Genomic DNA, 15,013 nt, shown 5'->3' with positions numbered 1-15,013 from the left:
CAGCTCATACCTTGGAGACGGTATCACAGAACATTTTAGTGGTTTTGAAACCTTGACTGTTTTAAACCTCGGTATACCTTGAAACCGGTAATCGGCCCATGCCTAGTGGTTATATGACCTTTTTTTGCGGCCTCCCTTGTGTACAGTGGATTCCTTCACGACCCCCCAAAGAAAATGTATGACATAAACATTCTAAAACTTACAATTTGAATTAAACAAAACATATTAAATTATACAATGTATTGCTTTTGTTTAGTAGCCTTATTTTTCTGAGGTTTAGTTACACAGAATTTATAATAAAGTAATGTATTTCATAAAATATTATAAAACTGGGGCCCCTGGCACCATCGCAGCCCCCAGTTTGAGAACCACTGCTTTAATGTATTTGTTTGCATTGTAGTAAATTGCGTTCATTTTAATGTGCATATACTGTATGTGGTTGAAACAGATAGCTTAGTGCAGGGGTAGGCAACATGGAGTGACGATGTCCTGCAGTGTTTAGCTCCAGGTCTAATCAAGCAGACCTGAACAAACTAATAAAGGTTTATAAAGTCACCTGAAACTACAGGTAGCCAAGGTTTTATAAGGGTTGGAGCTAAAATCTGCAGGACATCGACACTCCAGGACGGACGTTGCCTACCCCTGGCCCTAGTGCATCCCAAATTTTTTAACATTAACATTTTTAATATAACACTATAGTTATTATGGACTTTAGAAATTTTTTTTAGAGGAGATAGGGTAGTGCACAAAAGGCCCCTGTGGCGCGGCCTAGGCTTTTTTCCGTAATGACATTTTTTCCTTACATTACTTTTACTTTTATACTTTAAGTAGTTTTGAAACCAGCACTTTTTCACTTTTACTTGAGTAAAAAGCTTAAGTTGATACTTCAACTTCTACAAAAGTCTTTTTAAACCCTAGTATCTATACTTCTACTTGAGTAATGAATATGAATACTTTTGACACCACTGAGCAGGACCTCTCCTCTCATTCAGATCCCTCACGAATGAGATCACTAATTCACTTAGACATACCAGGTCATTTAGTTTGTCTGCATTAGAGACTCAAATCAGAGACTCGTTCAGTCAAAGGCGTATTTAACAATACAACTGTTAAATGAAAATTAGCTTGAAGATTTTGTTCACTATATATTTTCTTGTGCTAATACTTGCCTTCTTCAAGCAGATGACACCAATAATGGCCAGAAGAATGACAGCAATTATGATAACAGCAATCAACCAGGCTAAAACAGTAGACAGAAGGTTCTCTATAAACAAGAACGACAAAAAAAAAACAGATGTTTACATACATTACACACTGTTCAGATACAGCCACATTTACAAAACCAGTAAGTCATTGCTTATAAGCCTCCATTTAGAAATTACAAACATGTGTTTTTTTTTAAAGCAGAGATCAAAGAATTAGGTTCACATAGAAATTAAACTTCTGTCATTTTCTACTCACTCTCATAAGAGATTTCAATGGAAATGATCTAATATCTTTTAGGATCTATGAATAAATCTTTTAGACCAGTATGGTGAACACAATAAGATTTTTTTTTTTTACAAAAAAGGCACCAAATATTATTTGGTAAAGGTTTTTAAGGTTTCAATTTAGTTTTTTCCTCACGGGAAGCTATTGCATTCTCTAAGAGATATCACATTGAGCCACACAGATTACTTTAATGATTCTTGTGATTGTGTTCTTCCTGAGGCTTGAAAGTTGTAGTAAACCCTATTCACATAATACCAAGGAAAAGACCAGTCAGTCAATTTAAAATAATAATTCACTGAAAAGTGAAAGTTTTCTCATAATTTAGCCAATCTCATGCCATCCCAAATGTTTCTAAATTCCCTTCTTTAGCTCAAACCATTTCATTTGAATTTACTTCAAAATTGGTCTCACTCATTTCATGACTAGTTGTTGCATGCATTTTTTGCCTTAAGACGCGCAACAACCAACAAAATACAAAACCAAACTAGTTACTGATCTTAAGTGTATTTATAAAACGGACTTCACAAATCTAACATTAGACTAACAAGCACACAGCTAGCCAAGTTAGCTTACCTGAAATGGACAACCTTTTCAACACTCACATAGCTCCTTTAAAAGGAAAACAGCACCGATTTTTTCAATATTACTATGTTCTTACCTCAACTTAAGACAAATTAATACATACCCATCTTTTTTCAATGCGTGCACTTAATGTTACTTATTCATTTAGCTGATGCTTTTTCTTTGTACAATGCATCGTGAATGTGTTAGCATTTAGCCTAGCCCCATTCATTCCTTAGGATCCAAACAGAGATGAATTTAGAAGCCACCAAACACTTCCATGTTTTCCCTATTTAAAGACTGCTACATGAGTAGTTACACAATAAGTACAGTGACACAAAATAAAACGGGTTGAAGTGCTGCAAACTAAGTGCTCTTCCACCATACAATAGTTCTCATTTTTTATCTGCTTAAAAAGATTGCTATGTGTTATTTTGCACCACCATACTTACTTGTGTAGCTTCTCATGTCTTTAAATTGGGAAAACATGGAAGTGTTTGGTGGCTTCTAAATTCATAACTGTTTGGATCCTAAAGAATGAATGGGGCTAGGCTAAATGCTAACACATTCACGACACGCTGTACAAAGATTAAGGGCACACATTGAAAAAAATAGGTATGTATTAATAAGTTTAAGTTGAGGTAAGAACATAGTAAAATATTGAAAAACTGTGGTGTTTCCTGTAAGTTACCGGAACATTGTAGGCGAATCATTTAACGGAATATGGGGGTTCGTCAATTGGCTTCCCAACCATTAAAATTGGTGCGAACAAACATAAGAGTGCTTGGGTGAGCGTTTCAAGTTTAATAAATTGTGCCAAAATGTTGCTGTAATCATGTAGTCTGAAAACGACATAAATTGACAGAATTTTCATATTTGGATGAACAAATCCTTTAAAATGGATGCATTTGCATTTTACAAACACAATAAAAGTTTAGAACCACATGGGTAAATAATATTTCAATTTTTTGTGAAATGCAGAGTAAATAAAAGGTTGTGACATTAAAGAAAATGTTATTAAGACATACCTTTCTCAGTAGTGTTCTTCTTTTGGTCTGTTGATTCTTGGACTTCCAGAGTGAAAGTGCACACGACTTGAAGATTATTGAGAGACACACAGTACTCGCCTGAGTTGGTAATGTTGACATTCTGTATGACCAGTACAATATCTTCTCCTTGTACCTTGAACTGGCCTCCTGTTTGTAAGTTGTCACATATTCCATTTTCACAGAAGTATTCTGCAAACAACAGTTTGGAGGTAGAGTTTCCTTGGAAAAATGTAAACAGTTGATCGTCGATTTCAAGTGCAGATTTTTTCAAGACCGGTTCCATCACCGTTTGTCCTTTGAAAACAGTCTTCACATTTATCTTTGCATATCCACAACAGAACCGCATGAGCACTGCAAAGAAGAAATACCATTTATCTACTGTGTATTAATTATAAAAGCATTTAAAAAATACATTAAAATACACTGAAACATTTGGGGAGCTCAGATGCAAAAGTCGCTATGAACTAGGGATGCTAAACAATTAATCGCGATTAATCGTTAGCAGAATAAAAGTTTTTGTTTACATCACATATGTGTGTAAACTGTGTATAATAAATATGTATATATATAAATATGAACACATTCATGTATAATTTTAAGATTTTTTTTTAAATATATTAAGTATTTACAAACACATTCATTTTAAGTCATAAACCCAGCAAACAAAAAAAGGTCCCCAGGACGTCCCCTAAATGGCATCTGCGAACGTCCCCCGGACGTTATCGTGTAGGGTTCTTTTGACGTCCTGCGAACGTCCGCAAAAACGTCTTCCGGACGTTCAAAATGACGCTTTGGGGACTTTATTGACTTTTAGGGGACGTCATGGGGACCTTTTTTGTAAGCTAAATAACATGCTAAGCACTTTAGGCGAACGTCCCCCGAACGTCATCGTGTATGGTTCCCGTTACGTCGAGCGGACTTCCGCGAGGACGTCCTCCGGACTTTTGCGAGGACGTTCGCGGGACGGTCAGCGGACTTTCGGGACTTTTAGGGGACGTTCGCCTAAAGTCCTCAGCACGTCGTTTTATTTCCTTGCTAACCAATGAAATCAGACACGCTAAACATTGTATACCACAAAGTTCTTTTATTTTAATTAAACAGTTGTAATTATCCTGTGCTCCGTGTTTGTGTGAGCGTGCGCGAGCTCTCGTGCGCGAGCTCCCGTGCGCGTGCCGGATCTCCCGTACGCGTCAGTCAAACGCGCTTCAGCTGCGTGTGTCTGCGTGTCTCTGGCTGTCTGCTGGACTCCGATGTCAAATATTTCCGTGGTCTTCTAACCTAAAACAACGAAACGAACACATTCAAAAGTTAAGTATTTATTGGGGTGGTTTCCCAGACAAGGAGCTTAAACCAGGACTATGCCTCAGTTTAATTATGAAATATAACCAGTTTTAACAAACATGCCTTACTAAAACATTACTTGTGTGCAATCTGATGTAAAAAAAACAAAGGGCACTGATGTATTTTAATATATGTCAGTACAAGTTGTTTTTAGGTTGGACAAAAATGTCTTGCAAAAAATCTGTAGCAAACATTTAAAAGGGAGACAGAATTCTGTGCTAAAACTAGAAAGCATGCACAACTCTCTTTTACCTTAGTATTGAATGTTTATGGCATTATAGTTGCTGTTACAGTTCACTCAAAGTAAAGGTGGCTAAATGTGGACATACAGTTCTGTGCAAAAGTCTGCATGCTACCATTAGATTTGTTGTTTTTGCAATTGTGTAGTGATCATATGTTTATTTCTCAGTCTCTTTATTAGAATACAACCAGAAAATACAGGAAATGTGTATGTAGTATTAAAAAACAGTATAAAAGTTTAAGCTGAAGTTTAAAGTATTTAGGGTAAACTCACCTTCAACTTGAGCAATAGCAGGCAACTGCAGGATCTCTTACACATAAATAAAATTTTATCCTTTCTAATTCTAATCGAATGACTTCAGTCTCCTCAAAAAAGCTCAAGATGTGTTTCGTGCCAAGAGAAGTCACACTAAATACTGACTGATGTTTTTAATTTTGTGTACATATTTCCTGTATTTTCTGTTTGTATCTTAATAAAAAGAGTAAAAAATAAATATGGATGGACATTTAAATTTAGCTAAAACAACAAAGCTGGTGATGGTGGCCTAGACTTTGCACAGTACTGTATGTTACCTATTTTATGTGTAAATGCAAATCGATATGAATATGAATACTCAGTATGGTTTCAGCTGGTCAGGCTGGTGTAGCAGGATTGTTTTACAGAGGTTTTGGACACTTTGTAGCTGGTCAGGCGGGAAGACCAGCTGACCCACCAGCATATACCACCTTGGCTAAGTTGGTTGGCTGTCTTAGCTGGTTTAAGCTGGTCCTTTAACCTGGCAAAACTGGTACGTCAGCTGGTCTTCCACCCTGACCAGCTACAAAGTGAACATACACATCTCAGAGAGAGCATAGGTCACACACACACACACACACACACACACACACACACACACACACACACACACACACACACACACACACACACACTATTTTACTATGACATAAAATAATATAAGTTGTCTTATTATATTGATCTTTGATATTATTGTAGTTTTTTGTGTTAAAGGCATATTGAAGTATAATATGTAGAGTATATTCACACAGACTCACTTTAACTCAATGTTAGTTGCAAGTTTGAAACTGAGCTGCTGAAATTTGCCCTGTGTAACTGTAGCATCCTCCTAATTCCCATCTCCCAAACTGCCTCCCCTCTGAAGAAACAGATAACGAATCTACAAACAAAACAATCCGTAGTAAACATGGGTAAAAAGTCAGCAGTGACTAGTAATGTTGCGTGTGTTATGGCACATACCATCTTTTGAAAGTCAGCTTGGCTTGCTGCATTTTTCCGACCACTGTTGTGATGTTGTCCTGGATTTGGTCTACTTTCAAAATGATTCTCCACTCCAAGATTTCTTTCAAGAAGGTGTTTTGAAACATTAATAACATTACTAACTATACCAGTAAAATAAATGAACAACAAGTCTGTCTGGAAGAAAACCAATGTCAATAATTTAAGATAAAAAAATAACAAAATAGTGTACCTTGATTCGCTGGTTGGAAGAAATTGATTGATGTGCTGCATTTGTGATTGTGCATGAAATGGAACTGTAAACAATAAAAACAATCATTTGTAAGTCACTCAAGGCATATAACAATTAATAAATTTAAATCAAGTAATCATCATTATACTACAAATACTGTAGACTGAGATTAAATATATTGTTTCTTAATTCCACAGAAGTATAACAATTTAAATGACTAATAACATTACAATGTACTCACAATAAGGTGCCTCAGGCAACATCAAAACATCTTTTTGCTTTTTCTTACTGGTTGCTCCTCATCTAACAAAAAAAACACAGGGAAAAAAATCTGAAAAGAATGATAATATGAAAGTGAATCATAGTGACCTTATAGTTTCACCTGGCTTTTCAGCTGAGAAATACTCCTATTTGCTGTTAACAATGATTCATTTTCTTCACTTTCAAACTGGAAATCTTATCCTCAGGTCTAGAAACAACAAGACAAAAAAGAAGTATTTGATATTATTAAGAAACTTACACAATGATTCCCACTGTTTTAAATCATGTAACAATGAATGCAGTGACAATTAAATCACCTTCAATAATGATTTTACCCTTAGATAATTTACTGTCCTACTGAACTGTGAATAAATGTGCATTTAAAGAAAATATGGATAGACAACATGCATTTTTCTTGATCATTCCAACTCTTGGTCAATATACATTACTGTACAAGTGTCTTAGGCCACCATCACCAGCTTTGTTGTTTTAGCAAAGTTTTAATGTCCATCCATATTTATTTTTCACTTTTTTATTAAGATACAAACAGAAAATACAGGAAATATGTACTCAAAATTAAAAATAATTTTTTTTTTAGAACTAAATGTCTTCTTCAGACATCAGTCATATTTAATGTGACTTCTCTTGGCACAAAACACATCTTGAGCTTTTTTGAGGAGACTGAAGTCATTGATTAGAATTAGGATTTGATTTTATTTAGGTTTAAGAGATCCTGCAGTTGCCTGCTATTGCTCAAGTGAAAGGGGAGTTTACCCTAAAAACTTGACACTTCAGCTTAAACTTTTATACTGTTTTTAATACTACATACACATTTCCTGTTTTTTCTGGTTGTATCCTAATAAAGAAACTGAGATATAATGATATATGATCACTACACAATTGCAAAAACCACAAATTTAATGGTAGCATGCTGGCCTAAGACTTTTGCACAGTACCTCATACAAACATTGTATATTTGGCTTGACAGTATTTGTTGAGGTTAAAAAGAAGTTTGGTATTACTTTGCATACTTTACCTGTGTGAGAAAATGGGCTACTCTGACTGCATATTGTCCACAGCTGTTTGTCCAGAATGGCACATTGTTTATTTTGGTCTCAATACCCTTCAGATAAAAACAAGCATGTTTGATTATTTTTATTTTTTATATGTAGCTGACCATGTTGTTCATGTTTATTTGTATTTTATAAAACATGGATAAAATCTTACCACATTCTTTCACTCTAACCACAAGGATGGTGCTACCTCAGCCTTATTTTGTTCAGTAAAATGGAGCAAAACAGCACAGGAAACCTGTAAGTAAAGTCCATATAAATCTGTAAGTTCAGCTTGCAGTCCTCAAAGGCAATATACACAGTTAGCCTTAATAGAGAACCATTGGCTTTATTCTCAAACCTTAGGCTAAAATTGTTTTCCAATGTTTTTTCCTTTTTCCTGGAAACATGTAGGATGTTTAATCTTAGTTTTTCTCAAACCAGTATCAATATTACAGTATAAGATAAGCTGATCTGGTGCTGAACTTACCTTTTTGGAGGACATGTTTAGATGTTTAAAAGCTGAGAAAACAAAATAAAGAAAGTAAATATATATATATACACATCAAAATATATAAAAGAATTAAAAAAATTAAGCTGCTTAAATGTTACCCTGATGTACCCCCAACCGTCCCAGAGATTTTATGTATTATTATAAGAGATTTGATTCAGTTTAAGATTTGTATTCAATTGCTACCATCATAAGGTTTAACCATACACCAGATAAAGGTTTAAAAATAAAGTCTAAACAATATGTTCACAGGCTACATGCATTCAGGCTGATTCATTATGCTGCACATTAAAAATAATTGAACCACATCTACAAACTTATTTTGGTGATTTAGCCCACAAGTTACTTGAACTGGCATGTCCATTGTTTTTACAATGAATTAAATGGCTTTTTTTTTTTTACTGCGTTTGGCACAGTATTCAATCCTACACGTTATTGTACTACAGTACAGTAGGTGGCGGTATACTGTAGTATGCTGTTCATGTCCGCATCGTCATACGCGCCAGCACCCCTGAAAGACTGCAGGAACAGAAACCCCTGGAAAGGTAAGTTAGGCGTTTTAATTTAAACTTTAAAATGCGTTTAATCACCACGACAGTAAATTTTTGCTTTGCCATTACTAAAGAATCAATTCAGACAGAATCTCGCGCACGCTCACACTTGTAGGCCATTTCTGAAACGGAAGGCTGCATCCTGCGGAGGTCGCATATGCAGGCTGCATACGTCATCAAGCCTGGTTTATTTAAGTTAAATGAGCATTACATTCGCAAGTCATACGCATATTACAACAATTTACGATTAACTAAGAATAATAGTCAACTTTAGAATTGTTAATATTCTTAAATCTGACAGTCTTGATGACGTATACAGCCTACATATGCCACCTCCAGTAGCCTTCGGATTGAGAAACGGCCGTAATGAGCTCGCGCAGTAACTTATATTAATTATTACTTAATAACATTATACATTTACTCAAACACTGAAACAAAGTAAGCGAGTTACTTAAATATGGCTACAAACCTCGAATAAGTTATTTACCATTTACAAACCTCGACTGAGTTATCAAACTGCCCTCTTGAACCAATATTTACTGTATATGGTAACGAAATCTTACCCTGTAACGAAAAATTTACGAAATTACTAACTTATCTAACAATTAACTACAAAATAAACGGGATGTGTATAAAAAAAATGACGAAATTTAAAGGAGCTTTTGCTTATTCCTACCATCGAGACCGTTGTGTCAGTTGAAGTATGACGTGTGAGGCCTCGTGCCAGATAATTCAAATGTTCTCACGTGCAGTCAGGGCCTATACTGGCACGTGATAAAGAGATATGCTGTCATCCTTTCTTTTACAACACAAGTTGTTTCTATATATATATTAGACACAACAATAAAATTAATAAAATCTGTGATTGTTTGTCTAAATCCTTATTGCTGTGTGTTGTACAACTTGATAATTCATAAAAGTATAACAAGTGTTTGTTTTTATAGATGAGTTCCCTATTAAAGAGAGGCTTGATGCTGTTTACTCCACACTCTTAGGCTGATTTTGGATTATTTGTCTGTGAAGACACAGTAGTTCAGTTTCTGAATCCCATCAAGAATGAAGACCTGCAGGCCACCATATTGAGCTGTGAGTCAAAATTTATACTTTTATAACCATACCAGTATATGACATTTCAGTGTAGTGCCATTTAAGTTTCCCTGGCTAAAATAGTTTAATTTGGTAATATTTGTTAATAAGATTATTAATAAGTTATATTTGTATATTTGACTTGTATAGCAGGTTATATAGTTATATTTGTTTGAACAAATAAGTATATTGTTAATAACAAGCTGAGATGGTGGGTTTTCTGGCTATGGTTTTACAGGATGTATAAGAAGGGGAAAGCCAGAATAGGTAGCTTGGTTAATTTCGTTTACATGCATAGTTCATGGGGAATTTGTTCAGAGAAAGCATTCAAACACAACCAAACATCTTTACTGTCTCATGCTTTTCTGTGTTCCAGGCAGGGTCTGATGTCATAATATGGCGCTTTTCCAATGTAGAGTACAACTTGGCTCGGCACAATGCAGCTCATACCGCTTTCATTGCTTTTCCAGTACAGTTTAGTATCGCTTCAGAGTGGGTGAGATTATAGGCAGGGGTGCACATAAGGGTGTGTATGCGCGATTAGAAACAATTCCAGCGTACCAACGTTGCTGAAATTTTGTTACATAGTTAGCTAATTTACTGCAACATAAGGGATTTCATAACATCTCGATCACTCCCCAGTGACTGGTCCCAGTATAGGTCATAAACCCCGCCTTATTTAATGGGACTTAAGACCAAGCTGTTTTTTGTCATTTACTGTAGGTTTTATCATGCTGATGTAAATTCAAGTGTTTGTTTTTAAAATAAGTTTGTTTTTAGTTAGTTAGTTAATGCTATAAAACGGTGTTGTCACGTCATGATTGACAGCTGTGTATGCACATTCTGGGAGAGTGAGGGCGGGGCCTTGATTTCGCGGCTTTACATCCTGCTCACTACTGTGCAGGACTGGTCCCGAAATTGCTACTGCGCAGACTCAAGACCCAAGATGTCAGCGGCGATTATAGGCTTATTGTTACAGTTGCGTCCCCTCTACTGCCGTAACATCATCGTAAATGTGATACAAACACACACACAACATGGAGCAACATAGCATATTAATGGAATGTAGCCACAAAATCAAAATTGACAGCCACAACTACATTTTCCACTACCTCTCTCACATGACAGGTTCTGTACAAACACCCGTGTCATCAGTATCAGCTCTCCGCGGACAGAACATTTAAGCCATGACGCCTATATTTTTGGTGCGTTTTGGATGCGGAGCCATGCGCAAAGTTACAAAAATGCCATGCAGACATAGGCATGGTGGTGTGCTCTGCATTTTTGTAACTTTGCACATGACTTCACATCCGAAACCCCATCCCATTACTCCTCCCCCAAAAGTGAGCTGTGCTGAACTGGGTTATACTATGCAGTGGAAAAGCGCCAAAAGTGTCCTACTTCGTGGCTTGAAGGATTTAGGTAAGCAAATTTATCTGACACATCACAACCTAAAACCTTATAAAAAAGTTAAAAAAAATTCTTGATCTTAACATTTATTCACATTTAATGAGATATGGAGATTTTTATCTTTCACAGATGAATACATTTGAGTAAGCCGTTTTTATGTCTAAACACCGCGGTCCACCATACATGAAAGTCATCATGTTTCTACAGTAGCCCAAAACGGACAAACTGTTCTACAGAGCGTGTTTCGTCCATACGTTGTCTCAAGGGCTCATTATAGCATGCAGACCGCTGGTAGGCAGTTTCCACGCGTGTAACCACAGAAGCAGCTTGGCCAGTTTAACTCACAAATGAAGAAACAGCAGATTGTTGTGTATGTTTTGAGAAGACCAACAGCAGTGGCGGCCGGTGACTTCTTTTTTTGAGGGCACTCGATTCGGAGTTCGTCACAACATGTATGTAGCCCGTCATGTGTGTGGTTTCTTTTTTCAAAATATGTGTTCTGCGCTTTGAGAGATCCTATGTGCATCACGTGTCATGTCAAAATAAGTGCCTGCTGCAGATGCATCTAAAGGGTTTATGATAAAAGAGACACTCACGATTGCCAGATACTCACATAATCTCATGTGTAATCAGAGTTTACTGTTTTGGGAGTGTCTTGCATGTATTTTGTGAACGTGAGCGTCTCTTTTTTATCATAAACGGTTTTGACGCGTGTGCAGCAGGCACTTATTATGACAAAACATGTGATGCACACAGGATCTCTCAACACGCAGGACACATATTTTGAAAAAGGCACATGATACTCTGTACACTTATTTTGAATTAGCGGCCCTCGGATGAGGAGTAACGAACGCCACTGATGGAAGTAAATAAACAGCGAATCGTTGCAGTTTGAGTAAAATCACTCCTCAACTTTGCCTATCTTTGTTCTCACCGTCGCAATTGGAAATGGCTATGATGCAGTTTTTTTCCTGATGAGAGGGGTTCTAATGGACCAGTAACAGCGCTTGAAGTCCGCGTAGAACTGAAGCGCTGTTAAAAATCAGGCTACGCAGAGCTACGCTCAGGCTAGGGATAACCTACAGTGTAGACCTTACGCACGCACTATAACATGGGCTTCAGACGATGACATTTTTGTCCTGTGGCAGCTACCATAGAATCTCATTGCGTTTCGAAATTGAGGTTGATTGCAATTTCACCGCTAGATGCCACAACAAAATATAATACACATTTAACATATATAACTTTTCATTTTAAATATGGATTAGCAAATGCTGAAATTAACATGAACTAAGATTAATAAATATTGTAGAAGTATTGTTTATTGTTAGTTCATGGTAGCAAATGCTAACAAATACAAGCTTATTGTAAAGTGTTACCATTGCAATTTGATACTAAACCTAAAAATGTGTAAATGTCTTACCTGTATCTTTTTCACTGTTCTTTTCCAGCAGTTTCAGCGTTGGACTTGTAATTCTGCGTGTTTGGCTTCTTTAGCACTTGCTGTTTGAAAGTCATTGCTTGCAACAGATTGAGCGACTGTCATTCTACATTTCTGTTTGCATTGCTTTGCTTGCATTTTGAATCCTTCGCAATAATAACTATGCAAAAAGTTTTACATTTGAACTGTAGTTGTAGATTTAAATTAGTTTTTCCTTGATATAATGTATGTATATAGATTTTTACAATTATTTATCATGCAGTGCTTCATATATGAGAAAGACAACGCTTGAAGAACCACACAACACTCATATTAATGTATGTGTCATATTAATAAAAATAAACAAGTCTTTGCACTTCATTTATATTTAATTGAGTGATATGTAACTTCACAATGGTGGATTCTTTAACTATTACATGAATATGTGCATTGTGATTTCGATTTATTGACCATAGTTATTATGTGTTAGGAATAGTGGAGAAAATCATTTACTAAAAAAGACAAAGGTGCCAGATCTTTCATTTACTTTAAATGCAATAAAATTATAGAACAATTGTAAGCAGCTTTAATGGAATCTATGTAATATAGTCAGTAAAGCATACTAAGTAGTTTATAAATTAAGAAATTCTTAATATTAGATACTATAAATTACGATTTTCATTAGTAAAGCCATAGCAAAAACAGCATTTTTACTTTGATGTTGCATAAAAGGGTAACTCTTATGGTTAAATGTGTATGGGTTTATATTAAAGCTTCGAGTGGTTTCACGTCCCCGGAAGGTCCGCCAGCGAACGTTGTCTAGCGGACCATATGCGGACGTCACCAGAAGGTCCGCCAGAAAACGGTTTTTAGCGGACTTTGTGCGGACGTCCCCGGAATGTCCGCCAGCGAACGTTATTTAGCGGACCATATGCGGACGTTCCCGGAAGGTCCGCCAGCGAACGTTATTTAGCGGACCTTATGCGGACGTCCCCGGAAGGTCCGCAAGCGAACGTTATTTAGCGGACCATATGCGGACGTCCCCGGAAGGTCCGCCAGCGAACGTTACAATGCGGACCAATTGAGGACCTTATGCGGACCTAAGAGGACGTTCGCGACGTCCGGGGGACGTCCCCTGTTTGCTGGGAGTAGATTACATACAAAGTCAATGCAAAGACGCAATCAGACAGACGCGTCCTTGCAAGGGGGGATGCGAATGACGCAAATTGGGCTGCGCAATTGCCGAAAACACGCGCTTTTCCCTTCAAACGCGTCTTGTGTGTGTGTGTGTGTGTGTGTGTGTGTGAGAGAGAGAGAGAGAGAGAGAGAGAGAGAGAGAGAGAGAGAGAGAGAGAGAGAGAGAGAGAGAGAGAGAGAGAGAGAGAGAGAGAGAGAGAGAGGTAAGATTGGTGCCCACGTCGAGAAAACTTAAGACTAGAGACGTGTTAAGGATTAAAGTATGTCACTCATTTAATTAGAGTATGTTAACTGGATAACACTGGATATAACTCATTGTATAGTTTAATAAAATAATGTATTTTAAAAACACAATTCAAACGGTGATCGGTTGATACTCATCTTTGATAGATTAATACTATTCCACCATCTGATCTTTAAATTATTTGCAATTTTTATTTGTCTCTAGTAAATCATATACTAGTAATAAATAAGAATAACTATAGTCCAAGTAGCATTAAAAGCAAAGGGAAAACTGTTGACCATTAGATTCAGGCATAATACATTTTTTAATTGTGCCACCCTAAGATTTGTGCTGGCCCCTTTGTGCCCCCCCATGAAAACAATCCTGGGGGCGCCACTGCTGATACGCGGGCGGACCTCGGGCTTATAGGCTTCTCCATCTTTTTATATTTTTCAATTTAATTAAAATAACCTTTTGACAGACGATGATTGCAAAACAAACGTAGTAAGACTTTTAACCTATAGCACGAGTGCGCTATAAGCACAGCCAGCCACACATTTACAATGGAGCTGTTGCTTATTTAACAGCAGAACCTTCAGCGCACCGGGAAAAAATATTAATGGAGGACTAGATTAAAACCTTGGATACTGCGCATAATCTATGCAAACAGCATCCAAGACATAATCTATATAGCGAAGTTGTAAGATAAGGCATGTTGCATGTTTATTCGGTTTCATGTTTATTTTGTTTCGTTTTGTAGCTATAGCCCTTTTCATTTTTTTATTTCTGCACCCGTTGCAGCTGCGAGCAGCAGAGCAATCTGCCTCCGCTTTTTAAAAATAGTGTGTGTTGATAATAAACGTTTAAACTAACACTGTGATATGCTGAAAATATATATTTTATATAGTTGTTCTTGTAGCCTTATAGACAAGTGAAGTGTTGATTTGAGAGTTAAATTCATCAAACTTACTGTCGGCTGCTATAACCGCTTGTTGGTTATAATAAAAAACTTTAACAAACAAAATACTCTAAAATGTAAATTAAAAAAGAAATATAACTATTTTGCCATTTAAAACAAATCTGAACTGCTTTAATTGCTGCAAGAGTAGTACAGCTGTGTAAGGAATCTGTGT

The 15,013-nt window shown here is 36.6% G+C and overlaps 2 long non-coding RNA genes across 9 annotated transcripts; one reads left to right on the top strand and one right to left on the bottom strand.

Annotated features, from left to right (window-relative positions):
• Nucleotides 1-3,755: 3,755 nt before the first annotated feature.
• Nucleotides 3,756-12,601, bottom strand: LOC135750276 (uncharacterized). 8 transcript variants are annotated; one of them, XR_012335628.1, is made up of 10 exons: nt 9,014-9,989; nt 8,423-8,530; nt 7,973-8,004; nt 7,658-7,741; nt 7,467-7,553; nt 6,411-6,638; nt 6,170-6,233; nt 5,938-6,040; nt 5,736-5,857; nt 3,756-4,379 (listed from the first exon to the last, which is right to left on the bottom strand). It is a non-coding gene; the product is annotated as an uncharacterized lncRNA (long non-coding RNA). The 8 variants fall into 8 exon arrangements; XR_010532667.2 differs by having other exon boundaries at nt 9,032-9,989; XR_012335629.1 differs by having other exon boundaries at nt 7,973-8,530; nt 9,032-9,108; nt 9,221-9,989.
• On the top strand, nt 10,054-13,366 carry LOC141281350 (uncharacterized). The gene is made up of 2 exons (XR_012335630.1): nt 10,054-11,052; nt 12,492-13,366. It is a non-coding gene; the product is annotated as an uncharacterized lncRNA (long non-coding RNA).
• Nucleotides 13,367-15,013: the final 1,647 nt, after the last annotated feature.

This window comes from Paramisgurnus dabryanus, chromosome 21 (genome assembly GCF_030506205.2).
Source record: "Paramisgurnus dabryanus chromosome 21, PD_genome_1.1, whole genome shotgun sequence".
Lineage (NCBI taxonomy): Eukaryota > Metazoa > Chordata > Actinopteri > Cypriniformes > Cobitidae > Paramisgurnus > Paramisgurnus dabryanus.
The sequence above is the reverse complement of the archived record's forward strand: the minus strand, read 5'-3'. Positions and strand labels throughout refer to the sequence as shown.